We start from the raw sequence: 12,305 nt of genomic DNA, 5'->3' as shown, positions 1-12,305 counted from the left end.
ATGGCAGATACAGGGAGACTCACCCTCCTGCTCCTGGAGAAGCAGTGCAGCAGGAATCCGCTGGGTTTGGAAACTCCAAATGGGGCGATGTGCCAGAGATAGAAACACTCATTTACGGGCCAGGTGAGCTCGGAGTGCGCCCAGAGACCAGAGAGACAGGAGTGATTGAGCGCTTTTCTCTGAGGGAGAACTGAGGAGTGGGTCCCCAAGCTCTCAGCTCTTCCGGGCCAGAGATTGGGAGGCCACCATTTTCATTCCTGTCCTCCAAAGCAGTATGGAAAATGTTCAGGGAACAAAATCTCCAAGAGCAAACCCAAGCAGGTTACTTAGCCCAGTCCCTAGCAAGGGTGGTGCAATTCCACCTTGGACAAAGACATTTGAGAATCACTGCAACAGGCCCCTCCTGCAGAAGATCAGCAAGAACATCCAGCCAAGACCAAGCTCACTGATCAAGGAGAACAGCCAAACTCCAGAGCTAGAGGAAAGCAACGCATAGAATTCATGGCTTTTTCCCCACAGCCTTTTACTCTTGCAAAGTTAAATTTTTATAATTTTTTTTTCTTATTCTATTTTTTTTAACTTTTCCTCTTTCCTCTTTTAGCATTTTTTTAACTAGTTTATCTTCACAATACCTTTCTTTAAAAAAAAAAATCTTTTTAGGGGTGCCTGCGTGGCTCAGTGGGTAAAAGCCTCTGCCTTTGGCTCAGGTCATGATCTCAGGGTCCTGGGATCAAGCCCCACAATGGGCTCTCTGCTGAGTGGGGAGCCTGCTTCCCCCTCTCTCTGTCGTCCTGCCTCTCTGCCTACTTGTGGTCTCTGTCAAATAAATAAATAAAATCTTTAAAAAAAAATCTTTTTAAACCTTTGTAATAGTCATATTTTAAACCACTGTAATAGTCATATTTTATCCCTTCATTGTATTTAACCTTATTTTTTGTAACACATAGGTTTTTGTTTTTCCTAAAAAATTTTGGGATACAATTTCTTCTAATAGATCAAAATATACCCTAATCTAGTACATGGCTTTCTTCTACTCTCCAGCCGGAGCACAAACCCTCCTCTTTTATTTTATTTTCTTTTTTCAACTAACTTATCAATTCCTTTTTTAGAATTTTTTTAAAGTTTTCATCTTTGAAGTCATATTACAACCCTTATTTTTGTGTGTGTGTATATATATGTATTTTTTTTTCTTTCCTTAAAATTTTGGGAGGTAATTTCTTCTAAGAGACCAAAATACACCCAAAATCAAGTGGGTGGCTCTGTTCTATACACCAGCCTAATAAATAAATATATATATATATATCTATACACACACACACACACACACACACACATATATATATATACATATACATATATATATATATAAAATTTTTTTTTTTTTTTAAGATTTTTTATTTATTTATTTGTCAGTGAGAGAGAGGGAGAGAGAGCGAGCACAGGCAGACAGAATGGCAGGCAGAGGCAGAGGGAGAAGCAGGCTCCCTGACGAGCAAGGAGCCCGATGTGGGACTCGATCCCAGGACACTGGGATCATGACCTGAGCCGAAGGCAGCTGCTTAACCAACTGAGCCACCCAGGCGTCCCTATATATATAATTTTTTATTTTTTCCACCTTTCTTCTCCACCTGGTTTTGGATCTCTTCTGAGATTTTCCTGGGGTTTTTGCCACCCTTTTAGTATTTTATTCTCTCATTCATATATTCTTATCTAGATAAAATGACAAGGCATAAAAACTCACCACAAAAAAAAGAAGAAGAGGCAGTGCCAATGGCTAGGGACCTAATCAATACGGACATTGGTTATGTCAGAACTAGAATTCAGAATGATGATTCCAAGGTGCTAGCTGGGCTCGAAAAAGGCATGGAAGATAGTAGAGAATCCCTTTCTGGAGAAATAAAATCTATTTCTGGAGAAATGAAAGAACTAAAATCTAACCAAATTGAAATTTTAAAAGCTATTAATGAGTTGCATTAAAAAACGGAGGCTCTGACTGCTAGGATAAATAAAGCAGAAGAGAGAATTAGTGATATAGAAAACCAAATGATGGAAAATAAAGAAGCTGAGCAAAAGAGAGACAACTACTGGACCATGAAGGGAGAATTCAAGAGATAAATGATACCATAAGACAAAACAATATTAGAATAATTGGGATCCCAGAAGAAGAAGAAAGAGAGGGGCAGAAGGTATATTGGAGGCGAATTATAGTAGAGAATTTTCCTAATATGGCAAAGGGAACAAGCATCAAAATCCAGGAGGCACAGAGAACCCCCCTCAAAATCAATAAAAATATATCCAAACCCCATCATCTAATAGTAAAACTTACAAGTCTTAGTGACAAAGAGAAAATCCAGAAAGCAGCTCAGAATAAGAACCCTATAACATACAATGGTAGAAACATTAGATTGGCAGCAGACCTATCCACAGAGACCTGGCAGGCCAGAAAGAATTGGCATGATATATTCAGAGCACTAAATGAGAAAAGTATGCAGCCAAGAATACTATATCTAGCTAGCCTATCACTGAAAATAGAAGGAGGATAAAAAGCTTCAGGACAAACAAAAATTAAAAGAATTTGCAAACACCAAACCAGCCCTACAGGAAATATTGAAAGGGGTCCTCTAAGCAAAGAGAGAGCTTAAAAGTAGTAGACCTGAAAGGAACAGAGACAATATACAGTAACAGTCACCTTACAGGCAATACAATGACACTAAATTCTTACCTTTCAATAGTTACCCAGAATGTAAATGGACTAAATGCCCCAATAAAAACACACAGGGTATCAGAATGGACAAAAAAACAAAACCCATTGATAATGCTGTCTACAAGAAACTCATTTTAGAACCAAAGACACCTCCAGATTTCAAGTGAGGGGGTAGAAAACAATTTACCATGCTAATGGACATCAAAAGGAAGCTGGGGTAGCAATCCTTGTATCACATAAATTAGATTTTAAGTCAAAGACTATAATGAGAGATGAGGAAGGACACTATATCAGCATGGAGCTTCCTCAAAAAGTTGAAAATAGGGGCGCCTGGGTGGCTCAGTGGGTTAAGCCGCTGCCTTCGGCTCAGGTCATGATCCCAGGTCCTGGGTTCAAGCCCCACATTGGGCTTTCTGCTCAGCAGGGAGCCTGCTTCCTCCTCTCTCTCTGCCTGCCTCTCTGCCTGCTTGTGATTTCTCTCTGTCAAATAAATAAATAAAATCTTAAAAAAAAAAAAGTTGAAAATAGAGCTACCCTACGACCCAGCAATCGCTCTACTGGGTATTTACCCTAAAGATACAAATGTAGGGATCCAAAGGGCATGTGCACCTGAATGTTTACAGCAGCAATGTCACAATAGCCAAACTATGGAAAAAGCCTAAATGTCCATCAACCGATGAATGGATAAAGAAGATGTGGTATATATACACAATGGAATACTATGCAGCCATCAGAAGAAATGAAATCTTGCCATTTGGAACAACGTGGATGGAACTAGAGGGTATTACGCTGAGCGAAATAAGACAATCAGAGAAAGACAATTATCATATGCTCTCCCTGATATGAGGAATTTGAGAGGCAGAGTGGGGCATTTGGGAGGTAGGGAAGGAAAAAATGAAACAAGATGGGATCGGGAAGGAGACAAACCATAAGAGACTCTTAATCTTACAAAACAGAATGAGGGTTGCTGGGGAGGAGGGGGTCGTGGAGAGGGTGGTTGGGTTATAGACAGTGGGGATGGTATGTGGTATGGTGAGTGCTATGAAGTGTAGAAGCCTGACGATTCACAGACCTGTACCCCTGGGGCAAATAATACATTATATGTTAATAAAAATAATTTAAAAAAAGAAGTAAGTTAAAAAGGCTATTAGCATGGGGCTCTAATCCATATGACTGATGTCCTTATACAAAGAGAAAGCTATACCACAGGTACATGTACACAGAGGAATGACCATATGAAGAGGCAGCAAGAGGATGGTCATCTGTAAGCCACAGAGAGGTCTCAGAAGAGTGCAGCCCTGCTGGTACTTTGATCTTGGACCTCCAGACCCCTGAACTGCAAGAAGATTAATTTTGTTTTGTTTTTTATTTTCTGATGTTTAAGCCACCACCATTTTGTCATGGAAGCCCTAGCAAACATAAAACATAAAAATATGTTCCACTTTTATTTATTCAAGGTACCTTTCAAAAGGGCACTTTCTGTCGTTTATGATGAGCTACAATCTTTCTATCTTTTTCAACTCAAATCAAAAGCCTTAAAATATGACCCATTCTTTCAAACCAGTTATTATGCTTCTGGACATTTATGCTAAGGAAATAAGTGAATATCTGTGTGAAAATTTAGCTACAAGGATTTCAATACTATTCATAGTAGAAAAAAATTGCAAACTACCTAATTTCCCTCAAATGGTTAATTAAAAAATAAGGAAATAATTATTCTCTAGCTATCAATATTATGAAGCACTCAAAGTGATATTTTAGAGAAAAAAATGACTTGTGTTTGGGTATGAATCTTACACCATCATGATGATGTGTGAAAGGTCATTTATTTTACCAAATTAAGTCTGACTCTGAACCACACAGTTGACAGAAAGGCAAAAATGTCATTATTGGGGCTCCTCTCACATTTTCTTTTTTTTTTTTTTTTTTTTTTTTTTTCCTCTCACATTTTCACTCAAAGGCACTTGCCTCTCTCCACTTCCCCTCTTGGGCTATCTAAGATTAATACTCTGAATAAAATGCTTTTTGTTTAAAAAATACCTTGAAAAGAAAAAGAACCTGATGTGTCAAAGAATCAAGTAGCCCATGCTAGTTCATATGCTAATTAATAAATAATATTATATTTAATAATAAAACAACAATACAATTTTATTGTTATAATTATATTAATTATAATTATATTGTTATATACTTATATTGTTATATATTATAACATATTATATTATATATATAATAAAATAACTATATATATATATATATATATATATATATATATATATATATATGGCCCCCATGAGGATTGCTTTAAAAGGGTCTGTCCTAAGGCAAAAGAATACACAAGCCTATTTAATCTGTGGAGATACTAACTTTATCTTATTTGACTGTTTGTGTATTCTTTTTCCTTGGGTGTAAAATGTAGGCTTTCAGAAGGGAATTACATAAGTTTCCTTCACTGAGAGGAGATGTGAAAGGAGAAGGGCTTGGTGTAAAAAAATGACAGCTTCCCCCAAGTTTGGGAGGAGTGATCAGACAAAAGGTACAAGCTTCCAGTTACAAGGTAAGTCAGTCCTGGGGATATAATGAACCATATGGTGACTATAGTCAACGATCATGTTCTGTTTATGTGAAAGTTGCTAAGACAGTAGATCTTAAAAGTCCTCATCACAAGGAAAAAAAACTAATTATATATGTTGAAGAATGCTAATTCAACTTGTGGTAAGCATTTTGCAATATATACCTATACCAGGTCATTATGTTATATGCCTAAAACTAATACAATGTTATAGGTCAGTAAACTCTCAATTTTTAAAATTAAAAAAATTTTTAAAAAAGAAGTAACCAGAGGGGCACCTGGGTGGCTCAGTGGGTTAAAGCCTCTGCCTTCGGCTCAGGTCGTCGTCCCAGGGTCCCGGGATCGAGCCCCACTTCGGGCTCTCTGCTCAGTAGCGAGCCTGCTTCTCTCTCTCTCTCTCTCTCTCTCTCTCTCTCTGCCTGCCTCTCTGCCTACTTGTGATCTCTGTCAGATAAATAAATAAAATCTTAAAAAAAAAAAAAAGAAGAAGAAGTAACCAGAAGCTTCTGGCTTTTTGTCCACTGGAGAAAACCATGGGCCAGCCAGTGTACAGCCCTACCATTCCACTCGACCCTACATACGAACACATACACACAGGCAAAAGCCGAGGCTGGACACTATCTTGGAAGTAAGGAAAACTATCTTGGTTTTGGAACCAGATTCATGTTCCCAACCCCAATAAACCTGGAATTCTTACATGTAAAACTCTAGGAATAACATATTGAATTCACCTCTCAGATGCATGGGAGGTTGGGGTAGATTACCAAAACCAGAGAATAGTACAAACAATGTTTCGTGTTCCCCAAAATTCGTATGCTGAAGCCTAATCCCCAGTGTTCTGGTATTTTGAGGGAGTGGTCCTTTGGAAGGTAATTAGGTAATGACAGTGAGTATCTTGTAAATGTGATTAGTACCCTTATAAAAAGAGACCCCAAAATGCTTTCTAGTCTTTCTTCTATTATGAGGACACAATGAGAAGATGGCCAACTACAAACCAAGAACCAGGTACTTATCAGACACCAAATCTGCAGGGACCATGATTTTAGACTTCTCAGCCTCTAGAACTCTGAGAAAGAAATCAATCTATCTTTCTTTCTTCCTCCTTTCTTTCTTTTTTAATGAGACAGAAAGAGAGAGGATCTTAAGCAGGCTTCACACCCAGCACGGAGCCCATGCAGGGCTCAATCTCACAACCCTGAGATCATGACCTAAGCCAGTATCAAGAGTCAGACACTTAACTAAGCCACCCAGGTGCCCGAGAAATAAATTTCTGTTGTTTATAACCTAGCCAGTCTCTGTATTTTTCTTATAGCATCCTGAATGAACTAGGACAGAAGACTTAACAATTTGACATTTCTCAGAATATCTTTGCTCTTAAACATACATACCCAAGTACAAACACATGCACAGACTCACACCAGAATATGAGCCTTCTAAAATAGAAGCATTTAGACCAGTCCATTTTTATTTATTCATCATACTGAATTCATTCATAGGCTAAGTACTGTGGATAAGTCTCTGGCCTTCAGAAGTTCAACAGTCTTGGAAGAAGTAGTAGTACAAGAGAGATTACAAATATAATGTGTTAGGACAGAAATGAGCAGAAATCCAATCTGTAAATTCTTCTGTTAGAAGCTAACTTCAGAAGTAGGTGTAAGAGGCCTACAAAAAGGTAATGGCATTCCAAGTACAGGAAATCATCCGTATACCTACTGTGTTTGGAGTTTCACAAGCAAATTATCAAGGGTGTGATGGTGTATCAGCTTCCCATTGCTGCTGTAACAACTTACCACAAACGTAGTGGCTTAAAAACACAAATTCATTATCTTATAGTCTGTAGGTCACAAATCAAACATATCTTTCAGTAGACCAAAATCAAGGCATTGGCGGGGCTGTGTTCCTTTCTCAAAGTCACGGGGGAGAATCTGATTGCTTGTCTTTTCCAGCTTCTTTAGGCCACCCACATTTCTTAACTTTTGGCACCCTTCCACCTTCAAAGCCATCAACAGCCAGTTGAGTTTCACATGGGGTCATTATGACACTGACTCTTCTATCTCCCAGATAATCCAGGAAAATCCTTTTACTTTAAAGTCAACTGATTAACAATCCTAAAGCCATCTGCAACCTTAATTCCCTCTAGTCATAAACATAATATATACATAGGTCACGGAGATTAAGATGTAGACATCTTTGAGGTAACCATTATACTGCCTACCTCAGATGGAAATAAAAGAAAATGAAGCTAAAATAAGTAGGGACTGGATCAGAAGGATTATGGACGTCTTTCAAAAATTTTCCAGCTTTTAGTTCTATAAAGAACATGGTGCCACTGACGAGTTTTAAAGACAAGGAAAACAGATATTTACATTTAGAAAGACTATCCCATAGATAATGTGTAGAAGAGAGATTAGAGTAGAGTATGACTTAAGAGCCCATTTCCAATGCCAGTGTGGTACAGAATACTGGTTAGCATCTCCAAGGCAGAAGTAAGGCACAGGCGGTAGGGATTGGGTGGAAAGGACAAATTATTTGAGGGATCATTAAGAGCTGGAATTGACCTAATGTGGTGATCAACTGATCTTAGTGGGTTAAGTTTCTTATTTTATGATAAGGTAGATCACGATTTCATTCACCAAACTAATGAATTTTGAAGAGGAGACAGGTCAGAGAGATTTTCTGTTTTACAGCTGTTGTTGCTGCAGCTGCTGCTGTATCAGCCATCAACTGCCTATCATTAGGCTTTTTAGGTCAGAGATAAATAAATACCTATCTTTTTAAGCCTCTCTTATTTAAACTAATCCTAACTCATACAAGAGGGTCCCAAGATCTCTGCTTTTGTCTTGCAAATATCCACCTGACCACCAATGTTATTCAATACCTGATGCTAAGTGTTATACATGATCTTAATGAGTTCTCACATGGATCTTTAGAGGTGTATTTTATTATTATACCAATCCTTCAGCTGAAAAAAATGGAGGCTTTAGGATATTACACTGCCCATGGTCTGCCAACTATTTACTACCCAGCCTTACATCACACAAAAAAAGTTTGTGCCCAACATGTCAAGTAATATAAATGCAATGGACTAGAAACAGGAAAAATGAGGTATAAGAATAAGGAGGAGGAGAAGAAATACATTAATATCCTTCTGAATTCCTTTGTTTATATTTCTCAACTTAAAAATCAAAAATTCTTTAAAAATTCAAGAAAGATATTACGATTTTCACATCATTAATATGTCTAGTTAACCTCAACTGAGCACAGATTGTTGTTGTTGTAAATGACAATTTGAGCAGAGAACAGTGTTTAACTGAAATTTGAATCTTTCAGTGTGAAGAGCCACAAAGGAAAAACTAAAAGATGGAAGGCCAAAAGGTAGAGTCAGAAGGAAGAGGGATGACAGGGTGTCTGGGTGGCTCAGTCAGTTAAGCATTCAGCTTGTGATCTCAGCTCAGGTCTTGATCTCAGGGTTGTGAGTTCAAGCTCCGCACTGAAAGAATGAAGAGGGATGAGATGAGCCCTCCGCCACCAACACACACGCACGCGCGCACACACACACACACACACACCCCAAAGAAGATAAAATCGGATGAGGAAAGCCTTAGAATGTTTATTCTTTATCCTGTGATTCAGGAACTACAGTTAGAAGGGTTTCATGAATATGCGAACTAAAACATGGCAAACTAAACACATTTTCTACAGTTTCTTCCTAAAAATCCAATAAATGACAGTAAAAAAAATTTTTTTTAAAGACATAAACCCTTGTTAGGGACTGGGCAACTCCCAGATTCATATGTTGAATCCCTAACCCAACAATGTGACTAGATTTAGAAAGAGGATCTACAGGGAGCTAACTGAAGTTAAATAAAGTCATAAGAGTGGGGCCCTAATCCAGTATGAATGGTGTCCTTAGAAGAAGAGAAAAAGGGGTACCTAGATGATTCAGTCAGTTAAGCATCAGACTCTTGATTTGGGCTCAGGTCATGATCTCAGGGTGGTCAGATCAAACCTCTCATTGGCTCCATGCTGGGTGTGCAGACTGCATAGGATTCTCTCATTCCCTCTGTCCCTCCCCCACCCGCCCTCCCAAACCCTACTCATGCTCTCCCTTTCTCTCTGTCTCTCTCTCTCTTTCTCTCTCTCTCTCTCTCTCTCTCTCTCTCTCGAAGGAGGAGGAGGAGGAGGAGGAATAATACCAGAGACCTCTCTCTCCCCATGTGAACACAGCAAAGAGATCATGTTTGAACAGAGGGAAAAACTGCAGTCTGAAAGCCAGAGAGGTCTCACCAGAAATCAACCCCTATGGCATCGTGACCTCTGACTTCCAGCTTCCAGAGTTAAGAGAAAATAAGTCACCCAGTGCATGGTAGCATGTTACACAGCCACCTAGAAGTATCCATGTGTATAAGACCTCATTCATTTGTATCTACAATCTGCCTGTAGTTATCTTGCCTGAATTTCTGTAGGTAAAATTACATCAGATTTAGTGATTTACTAACGAATTCCATATGGAAGTCAGAGAATCACACTCCTTAAAACTGCATAAATTATGTAAATTTTGGTTTTGAATTTTATGAGTTATATTTATATTACCCCAAAACTTACACTTTTAATATACTGTTTTTACTTAGTCCAATAAGAACTTCAATCTTTTTTAATATTTATTTCCTTAAGCAAATTTTATACTGAATACTTTTACTCTCCAGGAGGCATGTTCAGACCATTGTGAAAAGCAAGCTTTTGATTTTACCTGTTAAGTCCATCTTCAGCTTCTAGTTTCAGCCTGTAGTATAGTTCAGAATGTGGACAACTTACAAAGCTACTTTTCCTCACTTATACAGAAAACTTGTGCACGGAGATCAAATTCCCATCAACCTAAAGAGTGACAATACAGAGTGAGATTTAATTTGTAGAGTGTTCTATACTCAGACCTGCGAATGAAGTAACATTCATACACCAAACACATTTTGAGTCCTCAGGAATCTGGTCCCGCCTCATTTCTAAATACATGCTGAGCAGAGCAGAGAAGAGGTTAGTCTACTCAGTAAACTGCAAAAGGGGTATTTAATTACAATTGTTCAGTGAATTCAGATTATATGTAAACCCTTCCTGGATCATTCAGGATCTAAACAACATTCTTAGTTAAATGATATTTATTATCATAATTTCAGCAGATTTTTAATGTTAGAGAAAATATTTTTTCAACTAAAACCGGGAGAACAACAGTGGGAAAAATTAAAGTAGGCAAGATTTATACGAGCAGCAGTGTGATGATGATTATCAGCTATGAAATTAAAAATTGTGTGCTCTTCAAGGAGCTCATCTCATATGAGACTCACTGGCTGAGATCTCTCAGCATATACAGCAGTGATTTGTTTGTTTGGGACTGACACAGGCACAGCCTAATTTACATGAAATCTATTTTACTTTGCTGCCCAAGATTCTGAATATGGTCTATTTTCCAGCTTCTGAAGGGAATATATAAAGCATTTTTCATTCATCAGTATCCTTTAAGGAGTTTGTTTCAAGAATCAAAACTGCACATAATTCTGTTCAAATTCTAGTAATTTGCTAATCCCCATCTAATTTCTGTTGGCTTTGTGGGATTTATTTTTAACTTAGGTCTGACACGCTTATCTACAGCATCCAACCAAAATAGACAGCAATACATTTTTCTAAGTTTTATCACAAGTTGGAGCATGATTTTGTAAAAATACTGCATTAATCTTACTGGCACATTCAAAAATTCTACTAGAAATAGTTAATTCCCATTATATCTAAGCACTTGCTGTTGACAGGGCTCCTTAATACCCTGAATTTCAATTTTTAAAGAATCTTATTCTATATCTGGAATCATAGTTAAAATAGAGCATGGACCCAGCCATTAATGGTCAGTTCCAAAACTTTCATGTGACACACGTGGCCCAGAGAGTTGAAATGGTATGTTCAGAGGCACACAAGCAGCTGGTGGCAGAGTTCTAATTTCTCATTTTCAGTCAACAACTTTGTCACACATGCCTAAGCCCATTAACACTCTTGCTGGTACAGTTTCTGGGTAGGCTTCTTTATTTAGAAAATAAAAACCCTGCTGAAGGAGTTGGGTCATCATTCTGTACTTGGAGTTATCACTTGTCTGAAGCCTACTGACCACCTATCACAAAGGAAGTCTCGAGGCTCAGTTTCTCCTGACTCAAAATAAGAGGTTTGGGTATTTGAGATTTTGCATCTAGAAGATAAAGCTGCAAGAAAACTTAAATTAAGCCAGTATTCACCTCAGACCTGCTCCCAGCCCAAAGTCAGCTCAGGGAGCCCTGGTAAAGGGGAGAGAGCAGAAAGGCACCTTCATCTACCAAATGTCAGAATGGCCTGTTCCTTTCTTTCCACTACACTTTAGCTTTTGGGTTAGAAAGAGTAACAGAAAACCAAAATTGCTGAGGCATCCTGAGTTCATCTGGCGTTAAGTTCTGGAAGCATGTATCAAACCAGAATATCCCACTTCTCTTAGAAAAAGGGGACAATTAAAGACTTCTGCTGAATTCTTCTGGCAAAAAAAAAAAATGTCTTTTCATGTGCAAGTAATTTTTCCTACATCTTGGGAGCTATAAACATGTATGGTAACTATGAAATTTACTGCATACTTCTAGGTCTAAGAAAAGCCATGTTCTTTATTAACAAATTAAATCTCATCCTAAGCCAGCACTGCTTAAGCTGATGGAAATTTAACCTCAGTCAATAGTGGGGCTATGTCCTTTCCCCATAACAAAAATATCAGATTTTACACAGTCCAGAATACTCAGGGACAGTTCTCTGATCTTTGGTCATTGCTGATACATTCTTTATCTAGGATGACAGGGTTACTTGCGGGAAGATGGTTCTGCTTCCTGAAACTTACCTCCGAGCTGCACTGGGAGCTCCTTACCAAAGCTAGGAGCCCCAATACAAAGGTTCAGATACCCACTCTACCACAAAGCCATTCCACAGTAAAGACAGGCCACATCCCCAGGAGGTCACAGTGGAGAAGCACAGAGG

At 38.3% G+C, this 12,305-nt stretch overlaps 1 protein-coding gene across 1 annotated transcript in view; it reads right to left on the bottom strand.

Annotated features, from left to right (window-relative positions):
• The window catches only part of LOC111140879 (kelch like family member 3), a 177,599-nt gene that overhangs the window by 141,014 nt on the left and 24,280 nt on the right, over positions 1–12,305 (bottom strand). The window lies entirely within an intron of this gene.

Source organism: Enhydra lutris, unplaced genomic scaffold (assembly GCF_002288905.1).
Source record: "Enhydra lutris kenyoni isolate GAN:26980312 unplaced genomic scaffold, ASM228890v2 scaffoldscaffold5, whole genome shotgun sequence".
NCBI classification, from domain to species: Eukaryota; Metazoa; Chordata; class Mammalia; order Carnivora; family Mustelidae; genus Enhydra; species Enhydra lutris.
The sequence above is the reverse complement of the archived record's forward strand: the minus strand, read 5'-3'. Positions and strand labels throughout refer to the sequence as shown.